Source organism: Silene latifolia, chromosome 1 (genome assembly GCF_048544455.1).
Source record: "Silene latifolia isolate original U9 population chromosome 1, ASM4854445v1, whole genome shotgun sequence".
Classification (NCBI taxonomy): domain Eukaryota; kingdom Viridiplantae; phylum Streptophyta; class Magnoliopsida; order Caryophyllales; family Caryophyllaceae; genus Silene; species Silene latifolia.
This window is the reverse complement of record NC_133526.1, coordinates 41,780,294-41,795,404: the sequence shown is the minus strand read 5'-3', so window position 1 is coordinate 41,795,404 and position 15,111 is coordinate 41,780,294. Positions and strand designations below refer to the sequence as shown.

Here is a 15,111-nt window from a genome sequence, read left to right as displayed (position 1 = left end):
AGAGGACAAGCTTTCATATCCAATTGGAATCACCTGAATATCAGTTGTAGAACTCGAGATATGGCTCTTCAAAGTAGGCACTAGCAATTTGAAGTTCTTTCTTTGCTCGCCTAGCTATCTTTCTTCTTTGCGCATCTCAAAATAGCTACATTCCCGCTCCAAATTCACTCTTCCTCCAAATGCATGCTAAACGGACGGTAAAAGGCTTGATTTCACTACTTTCTGGTTCATTCCTGCAAATAAGACAAAACAAACCAAAGTAGCATATTCGGGACATTTCGTAGCATAAACTACGATAAAAGCATGGAAATACGTGCATGAAAAGGCCTAAAAAGACTATATAAAATGCACGTATCACTATCAATACTACTTACATACATCTGAGGTATGGAACATGAAAAAACCACCACCATTATTGTGTACAAATAATCATATACTGATTAGTAAACCGTAACCAATGTATCAACCTCTACACAACAAAAGATGCTGGCATCTTGCGTTCTCACGGCTCTTCTAGTGTGTTACCATCTTATCTTCTTATCGAAGCTCGGCTAATATCTATCCCTTCCTGTTGGACCTTTCAAGTTATTGTTTAGGCTCCTGAAATAGAAGACACGTGACATGTTGCACAATTTATTTCCAAGTACATATAATTGAGCAAATGAAAAGAATTTAAATGCTCTCTTAGCTATTTGCGTCTCCCTAAAATCGTCTCTAGCAAGGTGTTCTCTAAAAAGCCTAATTAATGAGTGACACACTAAGACCATAGAGTGTCGAACTGTATTAGGACAAAACCTACTTGCACCTTCTCTACCTCCTTCCACTGTTGTAGGCTCAAAATATTCTACAAAAGTTGAACATCAAGGATCATGATGATTTATGTATAACAGCATACAATCAAATACTTTAGCAACTAATGAAGTAAACAAACTTTAAATAGAGAATTAAACTTCAAATTCAAGTAATTCAGTACCGATACATGATATACGATATTAAACTCAACATCCTCTTAATAGCATTATAAATAAATTTCTCGCCATTCTAACCCTCTTTTCCAGGAATGTGCAAGTTACGCAACAAGAAAGAGTACTAAAAAATAATTTCATAAATCGTCAATATTATTTTTTTTGGTAGACAATAAATCGTTAATATGTACCTAATAGCCAATCCAATTCCTTTAGCTAAAATTCACATTTGAGCCCTAAAATCAAACAAATATTGACGACAGTTATCACTTAAACTTAGGCTAGATATACGAGAGAAATCTATAGCATAAATATGAGACACTACTTCATTAAGTCCTACCTATTTTTACCCAACTTATCCAAAAAATAACATAATCGAAGAGCTACTTCCAAATAATGATTTCTTAATAGCGTCACTTTTGTATTCATGTGAACAGCATGACCTCGTTGATACATGTCTAATAATATCAGTCACAACTTTCAAGTTCAATCCACTAATATTAATGCTACCATCACCAAAATTTGCGGCCAATCATTCACAATTTTAACACATCTCGCGCTTGGGTTCCAAAATTCTACCTCCAACGATTAAAGGAAGGAGCAAGAACGGAGCAGCCTAAGTGCTTTCATTTTGAAACTTTCTTAATAGTGGAATTTTAATTTATCTAGTCATTGGAAAAATGAATCTCTTCATCTCCTTCAAACCAATTTTCTATCTAAAAAAAATGTTCCCCTCTACTTCCTTTTGAAAACCCTTCAAAAGTTCAGCTTCTTAGCTTCTTATCTTTCTATTGTAACAAAGAGAAGGTATTTAATGCACATTTCGTGGAAAAAGAGACATTACGTGGATCAGAATAGATGATGTACTTCAAGGAGTTAATCCTCCCTTGCAGGTCCAATCGTGTTCGTTATCTCTGCACTCCAATAAATAGAACACGCAGGTAATTACTTTGTGATGAGTATTGAATAGACCAAAAAACAAAATAATCGCTTGATCAAACGTAAACTTTTATGATATGGCATGTTTAAGGTAATTTCAAACATTTTAACACCAAGTCCAAAAATACAAAACAACCACCCAAAAACAAGATAAAAGGACAGAAATTACATGTAATCGGGGTCGCAATTGTCGGATTCAAGAATTCCAACAAGAACAAGATAACCAGGCCCAATTTTTGAAACAATTGTACCTTCAACCTGTTAATCATATACTATCAGAACAATGATCATCAAAAACATATCAAAATGCAAGCATTAAAAGGGAAAAACGGAAGAAATGTAACCTCAATCGATGCATATGAAACACGCTGAACAACAGCTCTCATGAAAGACTTTGTGTAAGCTCATGATAAAAGAGAGAGAATAGAGAATAGAGAATGTATTGTATTGATGATTGTGTAAAACGTTATGTGATACAATGTAATTGTTCTTACTTATATAGTGTTTACAATGCAACTACTTCCCTGATATTTAGGAAGCGACTAACTAACTTTTAACTAACTTCTTAACCGACTTACTTATAGTCTAACACCCCCCCTCAAGTTGGAGGGTGTAAAATACAACCCCAACTTGGACTGGAGTTGATGATGTTGAGGTCCACTTAGAGGTTTGGTAAAAAGATCTGCTGGTTGCTGCTTTGTTGGAACATAAGATAGAGAGATTAGCCCTTCCAGCAGTTTTTCCCGAACAAAATGACAATCAAGATCTATGTGTTTTGTTCGTTCGTGAAAAACTGGGTTTTTAGCGATGTGTATAGCAGCTTGACTATCGCATTTGATTGGTATAGCCTTGATTTCAGGGACTTCTAATTCTTGCAATAATCTGCTTAACCAGGCGAGTTCAGCTGTCAACCTTCGTAAAGATCTGTATTCAGCTTCTGCTGAGGACAAGGAAACGGTTTGCTGCTTCTTTGATTTCCAGGAGAGCAAACTTCCACCTAAAAATACAAGGAAACCACTCACTGATCTCCTGGTTTGGGGACAAGATGCCCAATCCGCATCACAAAAACCTTCTAGGCCAAAAGTTGGTTTGTTGTTAAGTAAAATCCCCTGGGAAATATCATTGGCAAGGTACTTGAGAACATGAACAGCTGCAGTCATGTGATGATCTCTTGGGAAGGCCATAAATTGACTTAGAAGTTGCACGGCAAAAGCGATATCTGGCCTGGTATGTGTCAGAAAGTTAAGTTTACCAACTAACTTCCTGTATTCTGAGGGATTGTCTATGAGATCCCCTGAGTGGACATCTAACTTGACTGTGTAATCCAATGGTGCAGTAACAGGTCTGCAAGTTGTACAATTGAACTCTTCCGAAGTTCTCTAGTGTATTTCTTCGAGTGATGGCAATTCCAGCAGGAGAATGAATGAACTCCATGCCTAAAAATAATCGAGATCACCTAAGTCCTTAATCTTGAATGTGTTATCCAGAAAAGTTTTAAGATTTGTGATCTCTGCATCATTGTCACCCACTAACAGTATGTCATCAACATAGATAGCCAAGAAGACAACTTTCCCATTTGTCTTTTTATGAAAGAGAGAATAGTCATTCTTTGACTGTTGATACCCTCTTGATCTGAGAGCATTGCAAAGTTTGGCATTCCACTGACGTGAAGCCTGTTTTAAACCATATAGGGATTTTTGAAGCTTGCAGACGAGATGTTTTCCTGGGACACTCATACCAGGTGGAATAGACATGTATACTTCCTCATCTAGGTCACCATGTAGAAAAGCATTGTTTACATCAAGTTGAGTCATTTTCCAATGCTTCTTTATGGCCACTGCAACTAAACTCCTTATAGTTGTCATCTTTACCACTGGCGAAAAAGTTTCTGTGTAGTCTATACCTTCTTTCTGAGTATAACCTTTTACAACCAAGCGAGCTTTATATCTCTCTATTGTACCATCTGATTTGTGCTTGACCTTGAACACCCACTTGCAGGATATTGCTTTCTTTTCGCTGGTAAAGGCACAATAGACCGGTGTGGTTTGCATCAAGAGCCTTGAACTCTGCTGCAATGGCTTCTTGCCACTCAGGATAAACTGAAGCTTCTTGATATGATTTGGGCTCTTGCACAGGAATCATAGGAACTTGACTACCTGGACTACTAGAGGAAGCAGACAAGCATATACTAGACAGGAGAGGAGCAACACTTTCACACATAGAAGTTAATGTGTGATTACAAAGAAAAATGACATTGCAACATTTATTTTTCTTTGTCTGACAAACATACTGTTGTAAATAAGAAGGTGGCTTTGAAACTCGTTTAGATTGTCTGCCATTGGCTGTATTATCAATTGTAGGAGTGATATTATTGAAAGAGGAATTAACATGTTGAGACACATTAGTGTGAGGAATATCTTCCTGTACTGAACTCTCAGGTGTAACTGTACTAGTGTCTGGTTGTTCATTAGGGTTTATATTTGCAAATATGTCATCATTGTCAGTTATAGGAGCAGGAATAAAATGAGATGAACTATCTTTGATATAAGGAAAAATACTTTCATGAAACACAACATCTCTAGAAATTATAATAGAATGATTATCAAGACTAAGTAGTTTGTATGCCTTTTTTCCAAATGGGTATCCTATAAAAACACAAGGAGTAGCTCGTGGAGAGAATTTATCTCTACCAGGTTTAGATGTACAAGCATAGACAAGGCAGCCAAAAGCTCTCATGTGAGATAAGTCAGGTGTTTTACCAAATAATATTTGAAAAGGAGACAGATTAGATAAAACCTTGGAAGGCATTCTATTTATGATATATGTAGCTGTCAGAACACAGTCTCCCCAATACTTTGTTGGGAGATTGGACTGAAATTTTAAAGCTCGAGCTGTTTCTAAAAGATGCTTGTGTTTACGTTCCACCACACCATTCTGTTGTGGGGTATGAAAACAAGAAGTCTGGTGTAAAATACCATTAGCAGCAAGAAAAGAAGAAGTGATATCACTAGTACCAAGTTCAAAAGCATTATCTGATCTAATGATTCTAACCTTTCTGTCAAACTCAGTGTTCACCATTTGTATGAAAGTTTTGATGAAATTGAAAGCATTGCTTTTACAGGACAGAAGATGTGTCCATGTGCAACGTGTAAAATCGTCTACTATGGTCAGAAAATATTTATAACCATTATAAGTGGGGGTATGATAAGGACCCCAAAGATCTATATGAATTAATTCAAATGGATGCATAGAAACAGAAGAACTGATAGGAAAGGACAACCTATGTTGCCTAGCTTTAGCACATACAGGACAAGTAGTTATGTCTATTTCATTATCAAAAGTACATATTTGCAACTGTAAACACTATATAAGTAAGAACAATTACATTGTATCACATAACGTTTTACACAATCATCAATACAATACATTCTCTATTCTCTATTCTCTCTCTTTTATCATGAGCTTACACAAAGTCTTTCATGGTATCAGAGCAGGATCATTTACTTGATCCTGTTTCTGTTTACTATTTCGCTTCCGCATTCATACAAATCATTTCCATATTCATATCTACATCCTCCTGTCTTTACATCTTCATACTTTAGTTTCACTACTTTCTTTAAATTCTTTGTAATTCTCAGAATCTTTTCTTTTCATTCTTATATCTTTACTCAAAACAAGAAAGATGCCAGAAACAGAAAACACGGCTACTGATGCAGGTGTTGATGATCCGCTTTACATTCACAACACTGATCTCACGGGTGTCAAACTTGTGGCGAAGATTTTCGAAGGTGCTGGTTATGGTAGTTGGAGGAGATCCATGCTTATTGCACTTTCTGCCAAAAATAAACTGGGCTTCATTAATGGGAGCATTCCTCAACCTCCTTCTACATCTGCTACAGCAAACAAATGGCAACGCTGCAACGATATCGTGTTCTCTTGGATTTTGAATTCAGTTTCACCAGAAATAGCAGATTCTATTTTGTACAGTGGGACAGCTGAGATTGCTTGGTCTGAACTTGAAGAAAGATTTGGCCAGTCCAATGGCGCACAATTGTACAGTGTTCAGAAGAAGTTGACTGAGTTTACTCAGGGAAACGACAGCATATCCACTTACTTCACCAAGGTTAAATCAGTTTGGGACGAAATCGAAGGAATGGGCATGAATCCTAAGTGTTCCTGCAGATGCAATTGTGGTGCTAAGGAAAAACAGTCCCAATTTCAGGAGTATCAACGTGCTGTGCAGTTCTTGATGGGTTTAAACGATTCTTATGCAGTTGTTCGTGGTACCATTCTGATGCAGAACCCATTGCCAAAACTTGCTGTGATTTACAATAATCTTTTGCAAGAGGAAAGACAACGAGAGATTCACAATTCAACACAGTTCCAGTCTGAATCAGCAGCAATGTTGGCTAAAAATGTCAGTTTCAAGAATAATTCTTGGGGCAATGGTAATGGGAATGCTGCTAACAAGGGTTTTCAGGGCCATAACAAGACTGGTAATCCCAATTACAAGGGTTACAATCCTAATTACAAGGGCAAGAACATTGTTCAGAATCAGAATCAGGGTTTCCATACTAATCATTTTCAGAATCAGCATCATCAGGGTTTTAACAGTAATCTCAATCAGTTTCAACAAAATCAATCAGTTCAACAACCAGAAAAGCCTCCTCCTCCTTTCTGCAATTATTGCAAGAAATATGGTCACACAGTGGATTCGTGTTATCATTTGATGAACAGGAATAGGCGCTTTGCTGGTAATGTATTCCACAATGAGCAAGGCAACAACCAGAATTCTTTCAATACTGACAATCAACAAACTGGTGCATCTGGGTCTGGTATTCATCCAAGTAACAATTCTACTGAGACAAGCAATAATGATGCTGGAACATCTTCTGCTAACTTTGCAGGTACGAGTTCTTTGCATCATACTTTAATTTCTAATTATCAGTCCAATCATTTTTCTAATACTTGGATACTAGATACAGGCGCCACTGATCATTTTTGCTCAAATAAGGCTTTATTTTCTGAATTCAAACGCCTAGACAAACCTTATTCTGTGTCTTTGCCTAATGGTGATGCGGTTAAGATAGACATTGTTGGCACTGTACATATTACTTCTAATCTGTCCTTGACCAATGTGCTATATGTTCCATGTTTTAAATTTAATTTGTTATCCATCAGTAAGTTAAATAAGCAACTACAATCAGTAGTGAGCTTTACACCTAAAATTTGCTATTTGCAGGCTTATTCCAAGAAGCCCTTGATCCTTGGTAATAACTACAATGACCTGTATTTGCTGAATTCTCACATAAGCAAGGATCTTGATAATGGTTCTCAAGTACAAACTGATAATAGTAATAAAGGCAATGTAAATTCTGTTGTTTCACAGGACTCTTGTCATGTCTGGCATAAAAGATTAGGCCATGTTCCTCTTTATAAGATGAAACAGTTGCAAATATGTACTTTTGATAATGAAATAGACATAACTACTTGTCCTGTATGTGCTAAAGCTAGGCAACATAGGTTGTCCTTTCCTATCAGTTCTTCTGTTTCTATGCATCCATTTGAATTAATTCATATAGATCTTTGGGGTCCTTATCATACCCCCACTTATAATGGTTATAAATATTTTCTGACCATAGTAGACGATTTTACACGTTGCACATGGACACATCTTCTGTCCTGTAAAAGCAATGCTTTCAATTTCATCAAAACTTTCATACAAATGGTGAACACTCAGTTTGACAGAAAGGTTAGAATCATTAGATCAGATAATGCTTTTGAACTTGGTACTAGTGATATCACTTCTTCTTTTCTTGCTGCTAATGGTATTTTACACCAGACTTCTTGTTTTCATACCCCACAACAGAATGGTGTGGTGGAACGTAAACACAAGCATCTTTTAGAAACAGCTCGAGCTTTAAAATTTCAGTCCAATCTCCCAACAAAGTATTGGGGAGACTGTGTTCTGACAGCTACATATATCATAAATAGAATGCCTTCCAAGGTTTTATCTAATCTGTCTCCTTTTCAAATATTATTTGGTAAAACACCTGACTTATCTCACATGAGAGCTTTTGGCTGCCTTGTCTATGCTTGTACATCTAAACCTGGTAGAGATAAATTCTCTCCACGAGCTACTCCTTGTGTTTTTATAGGATACCCATTTGGAAAAAAGGCATACAAACTACTTAGTCTTGATAATCATTCTATTATAATTTCTAGAGATGTTGTGTTTCATGAAAGTATTTTTCCTTATATCAAAGATAGTTCATCTCATTTTATTCCTGCTCCTATAACTGACAATGATGACATATTTGCAAATATAAACCCTAATGAACAACCAGACACTAGTACAGTTACACCTGAGAGTTCAGTACAGGAAGATATTCCTCACACTAATGTGTCTCAACATGTTAATTCCTCTTTCAATAATATCACTCCTACAATTGATAATACAGCCAATGGCAGACAATCTAAACGAGTTTCAAAGCCACCTTCTTATTTACAACAGTATGTTTGTCAGACAAAGAAAAATAAATGTTGCAATGCTGTTTACTGTAATCACACATTAACTTCTATGTGTGAAAGTGTTGCTCCTCTCCTGTCTAGTATATGCTTGTCTGCTTCCTCTAGTAGTCCAGGTAGTCAGGTTCCTATGGTTCCTGTGCAAGAGCCCAAATCATATCAAGAAGCTTCAGTTTATCCTGAGTGGCAAGAAGCCATTGCAGCAGAGTTCAAGGCTCTTGATGCAAACCACACCTGGTCTATTGTGCCTTTACCAGCAGGAAAGAAAGCAATATCCTGCAAGTGGGTGTTCAAGGTCAAGCACAAATCAGATGGTACAATAGAGAGATATAAAGCACGCTTGGTTGTAAAAGGTTACACTCAGAAAGAAGGTATAGACTACACAGAAACTTTTTCGCCAGTGGTAAAGATGACAACTATAAGGAGTTTAGTTGCAGTGGCCATAAAGAAGCATTGGAAAATGACTCAACTTGATGTAAACAATGCTTTTCTACATGGTGACCTAGATGAGGAAGTATACATGTCTATTCCACCTGGTATGAGTGTCCCAGGAAAACATCTCGTCTGCAAGCTTCAAAAATCCCTATATGGTTTAAAACAGGCTTCACGTCAGTGGAATGCCAAACTTTGCAATGCTCTCAGATCAAGAGGGTATCAACAGTCAAAGAATGACTATTCTCTCTTTCATAAAAAGACAAATGGGAAAGTTGTCTTCTTGGCTATCTATGTTGATGACATACTGTTAGTGGGTGACAATGATGCAGAGATCACAAATCTTAAAACTTTTCTGGATAACACATTCAAGATTAAGGACTTAGGTGATCTCAGTTATTTTTTAGGCATGGAGTTCATTCATTCTCCTGCTGGAATTGCCATCACTCAGAAGAAATACACTAGAGAACTTCTGGAAGAGTTCAATTGTACAACTTGCAGACCTGTTACTGCACCATTGGATTACACAGTCAAGTTAGATGTCCACTCAGGGGATCTCATAGACAATCCCTCAGAATACAGGAAGTTAGTTGGTAAACTTAACTTTCTGACACATACCAGGCCAGATATCGCTTTTGCCGTGCAACTTCTAAGTCAATTTATGGCCTTCCCAAGAGATCATCACATGACTGCAGCTGTTCATGTTCTCAAGTACCTTGCCAATGATATTTCCCAGGGGATTTTACTTAACAACAAACCAACTTTTGGCCTAGAAGGTTTTTGTGATGCGGATTGGGCATCTTGTCCCCAAACCAGGAGATCAGTGAGTGGTTTCCTTGTATTTTTAGGTGGAAGTTTGCTCTCCTGGAAATCAAAGAAGCAGCAAACCGTTTCCTTGTCCTCAGCAGAAGCTGAATACAGATCTTTACGAAGGTTGACAGCTGAACTCGCCTGGTTAAGCAGATTATTGCAAGAATTAGAAGTCCCTGAAATCAAGGCTATACCAATCAAATGCGATAGTCAAGCTGCTATACACATCGCTAAAAACCCAGTTTTTCACGAACGAACAAAACACATAGATCTTGATTGTCATTTTGTTCGGGAAAAACTGCTGGAAGGGCTAATCTCTCTATCTTATGTTCCAACAAAGCAGCAACCAGCAGATCTTTTTACCAAACCTCTAAGTGGACCTCAACATCATCAACTCCAGTCCAAGTTGGGGTTGTATTTTACACCCTCCAACTTGAGGGGGGGTGTTAGACTATAAGTAAGTCGGTTAAGAAGTTAGTTAAAAGTTAGTTAGTCGCTTCCTAAATATCAGGGAAGTAGTTGCATTGTAAACACTATATAAGTAAGAACAATTACATTGTATCACATAACGTTTTACACAATCATCAATACAATACATTCTCTATTCTCTATTCTCTCTCTTTTATCATGAGCTTACACAAAGTCTTTCATAGATCTTAGAATGTTAAGTGTTAACTATAAGTGAGTAGCAAATTGATAAGGTTTAATTTGGAAAAAATAAGGACACAAATTTGATTAATCAGTGTTAAAATTGAGGAAGCTAGAGAATAGAGTCACAAAATATTACATTCGAGTCGTTTATTTATTTGCTCGCAAAATGAAACTCAGATCATAACAAGAAAAAAAAGGTAATAAAGAGGAGGACATGGACAATCTTGACTTGGACATTTTAATCCTTATTATTCTCCTACCACCACCACCTCGGTCACCACCTATTAACCATTAAGTCCACCATTATTATCGTACATTTCTCCAATTAAACTCGTCGAAGACGATTCAGCACAAGTTTTTAATATTCCCAGATATTTTCCTCAATTCCTTGAATGTTGAGTTTCATCAATGTCCTTTATTTACAGCTGCCAAAAAAAAAAAAAAAAAAAAAAAAAAAAAAAAAAAAAAAAGTTTCATCAATGTCGTAATAGATTGAAGCATTAGCTTGCAAATGCTACTGATGGTACATCAATTTTTATGGCAGCAAAAAACCATCCATCGGATTCGTGACGCGATGGTAGCGTAACACGTATGGCTCCAGTTCAGAAAGTTGCATGTTTGATTTACGTCGAGTTTAATTTCCCCGGTTAATATCATGGACTCAATTCTTTGTCTAATTTACCATTTCAACATTTTGGTTTATGCAAAGAGTAAAGTACTTCTAATTAGAGAATAATCAACATTGTCGTTGTAGTATAGTGGTAAGTATTCCCGCCTGTCACGCGGGTGACCCGGGTTCGATCCCCGGCAACAGCGTTTTTAATTTTTTCACTTATGTTTTAACTAGAAGTGTACAAGGCATATCAACATACACACTATAATCTGTATCCAATTTTACATTTTTTAGTAACGTTAATTGAAAGCGTACAAGTCATATCGTCGTAAGCTCTATAGTCTATACCCATTCGAGTATGTGAAGTTATCCATTTGCATAAAAAAATGATAATGACGCTGAAAAGGCAAGAAAACGTTGAGAAAATGCAAGGCGCAGGCGTCGTGAAAGCCTCGCATTTGACAATGGCTCATAATACAGCCTGCAAAAACCTTAAAAAAATACCTTCTCAATAAAGCCAGGAGAAAGCAAATATAATATTCAATACGTAGAGCCATGTCAACCTCACTACAATATAAAAATACGGAGAGTATAAACACTTACGAATTCTCCTCGTAATATAATACGAAGTAAGATAATATCAACTGTTTCATCTTATAAAGAGGAACATGGCCTAATCTTTTATGCCAGACATGACAAGAGTCCTGTGAAACAACAGAATTTACATTGCCTTTATTACTATTATCAGTTTGTACTTGAGAACCATTATCAAGATCCTTGCTTATGTGAGAATTCAGCAAATACAGGTCATTGTAGTTATTACCAAGGATCAAGGGCTTCTTGGAATAAGCCTGCAAATAGCAAATTTTAGGTGTAAAGCTCACTACTGATTGTAGTTGCTTATTTAACTTACTGATGGATAACAAATTAAATTTAAAACATGGAACATATAGCACATTGGTCAAGGACAGATTAGAAGTAATATGTACAGTGCCAACAATGTCTATCTTAACCGCATCACCATTAGGCAAAGACACAGAATAAGGTTTGTCTAGGCGTTTGAATTCAGAAAATAAAGCCTTATTTGAGCAAAAATGATCAGTGGCGCCTGTATCTAGTATCCAAGTATTAGAAAAATGATTGGAGTGATAATTAGAAATTAAAGTATGATGCAAAGAACTCGTACCTGCAAAGTTAGCAGAAGATGTTCCAGCATCATTATTGCTTGTCTCAGGAGAATTGTTACTTGGATGAATACCAGACCCAGATGCACCAGTTTGTTGATTGTCAGTATTGAAAGAATTCTGGTTGTTGCCTTGCTCATTGTGGAATACATTACCGAGAAAGCGCCTATTCTGTTCATCAAATGATAACACGAATCCTTTGTGTGACCATATTTCTTGCAATAATTGCGAGAAAGGAGGAGGAGGCTTTTACGGTTGTTGAACCGATTGATTTTGTTGAAAGCGATTGAGATTTTTGTTAAAACCACGATGATCTTTGATTAGAAAATGATTAGTATGGAAACCACGATTCGATTCGAACAATGTTCTTGCCCTTGTAATTAGGATTGTAACCCTTGTAATTGGGATTACCAGTCTTGTTATGGCCACGAAAACCCTTGTTAAAGCATTCCCATTACCATTGCCCCAAGAATTATTCTTGAAACTGACATTTTTAGCCAACATTTGCTTTGATTGATTTCGAACTGTGTTGAATTGTGAATCTCTCGTTGTCTTTCCTCTTGCAAAAGATTATTGTAAATCACAGCAAGTTTTGGCAATGGGTTACGCATCGAATGGTACCACGAACAATCTGCATAAGAATCGTTTAAACCCATCAAGAAGCGCACAAAGACGTTGATACTCCCGAAATTGGGACTGTTTTTCCTTAGCACCACAATTGCATCTGCAGGAACACTTAGGATTCATGCCCATTCCTTCGATTTCGTCCCAAACTGATTTAACCTTGGTGAAGTAAGTGGATATCTTTGTCGTTTCCCCGAGTAAACTCGGTCAACTTCTTTCGAACACTTTGTACAATTGTGCGCCATTGGGTGGCCAAATCTTTCTTCAAGTTCGGACCAAGCAATCTCGGTTTGTCCCCTTTGTACAAAATAGAATCGCTATTTTCGGTGAAACCGAATTCAAAATCCAAGAGAACACGATATCGTTGCGGCGTTGCCATTTGTTTCTTTGTCAGAAAGAGATGTAGAAGGAGGTTGAGGAATGCTCCCATTAATGAAGCCCGATTTATTTTTGGCAGAAAGTGCAATAAGCATGGATCTCCTCCAACTACCATAACCAGCACCTTCGAAAATCTTCGCCACAAGTTTGACACCCGTGAGATCAGTGTTGTGAATGTAAAGCGGATCATCAACACCTGCATCAGTAGCCGTGTTTTCTGTTTCTGGCATCTTTCTTGTTTTGAGTAAAGATATAAGAATGAAAAGAAAAGATTCTGAGAATTACAAAGAATTTAAAGAAAGTAGTGAAACTAAAGTATGAAGATGTAAAGACAGGAGGATGTAGATATGAATATGGAAATGATTTGTATGAATGCGGAAGCGAAATAGTAAACAGAAACAGGATCAAGTAAATGATCCTGCTCTGATACCATGAAAGACTTTGTGTAAGCTCATGATAAAAGAGAGAGAATAGAGAATAGAGAATGTATTGTATTGATGATTGTGTAAAACGTTATGTGATACAATGTAATTGTTCTTACTTATATAGTGTTTACAATGCAACTACTTCCCTGATATTTAGGAAGCGACTAACTAACTTTTAACTAACTTCTTAACCGACTTACTTATAGTCTAACATCTCATTGGTCTAGCGATAAAAAACAAAGTTAGGGTTAGAAATCAAAATAACTGAGACAAAACAAATGATAGTTTATGCTTCAGGTATGAGATAATTTACTCCACGATTACACATAACTACAAAAAGAAAAAGGCAAAATGGATGAGAAATAACATACACGGATCTGGGAGTACAATACGCAACACAGTTTTCTATAATATTCAAATGTAAAGTTTCGCCTCATCTAACAAATAAACTCCGGGCGTACAGATGTATCAGAAAACCAACAATTTAAAAGTCTCACCTCAATAGGTTCACATATGTAGGAAAAGGAATTGATAGCAAAGGCTCACTGGTAATGCTGTCATAGTTCTCTATAACACGAGCCAGAACAGAAGCGCACTCGTTGTTCCGAAATGGACAATTTGGAATTGAACTTCATAGTTCTCTCTATACATCCTTCAACTCACGTACTGCAAACCAAACGATAATGAGAGAAATACATCAGTATCTGAGTCGCCACTTTCCACCATATCATACTTTGCTTCACTTGGAAATATACCGAGAGAAACATCTGGCTGATCATAAATAACTGGTTTTATGAAAAGTAGAAAAAACACGATTTAAATCCGAGGACTATTACATAAGATAATCTTCAGCTGATGTAACAAGAAGCTAGCTTGAACAAGATAAGTTACAACAGAGAATTTACATACCACTGGTATATGCACAGGTCAGGCCAACGGCAAATGCAAGCGAGATAGTGAAAATTCCGAGAAGCAGGTAATTCACTGGATGTTTCTGATGGTAGTAATACAACGGGCACAGCACTACATCACATCAAACAAACACTGCTGAATTAGCTCTAGCAAAGGTCAATTTATCAAATATGTGCTCCTCTCAATCATCTTTATGTTTCAAGTTCCAATCCTAAGAGCATTTTATCCTCACAAGTAAAATTTCAAGCTAAATTACGCACGAGCCTATAAATTGTCGTCCAATAACGAGGTGTATTAAGGTATAAATCCATTAAGTGAATCTCAACAATCAACTGTGGCCTTAGGTAGAGTAGAGATAATTTAAACTCGAATCTTAAATTGGGTGTGGAGGATCAAATTGCCATCAAAATAAAATAGGTAAACAAATGACCGGGACGGGGGAGTAACTGAACATCTCAGATTTTGCACCCACTGGCTCCATCACTGATCATCAACATCAGTGTATCATTTAAGTGGCGTTTAAGGAGAATATAAGAAGCAAGACCACCAGTTGTCGCAGTAAAGAAATGTGAAATTGGTTTAACTGTCACCACAACAGCCGCAACCGCTATTGTTGGACCATATAGTTTATATGTTTATGTTTTGATGAT

The 15,111-nt window shown here is 36.9% G+C and overlaps 1 long non-coding RNA gene and 1 other non-coding gene across 2 annotated transcripts; one reads left to right on the top strand and one right to left on the bottom strand.

Annotated features, from left to right (window-relative positions):
- Positions 1-363: 363 nt before the first annotated feature.
- On the bottom strand, positions 364-14,572 carry LOC141604592 (uncharacterized). Its single transcript, XR_012526170.1, has 6 exons — positions 14,459-14,572; positions 13,762-14,215; positions 2,249-2,283; positions 2,074-2,162; positions 1,810-1,879; positions 364-600 (listed from the first exon to the last, which is right to left on the bottom strand). It is a non-coding gene; the product is annotated as an uncharacterized LOC141604592 (long non-coding RNA).
- TRNAD-GUC (transfer RNA aspartic acid (anticodon GUC)) lies at positions 11,070-11,141 on the top strand. Its single transcript has one exon. It is a non-coding gene; the product is annotated as a tRNA-Asp (tRNA).
- Positions 14,573-15,111: the final 539 nt, after the last annotated feature.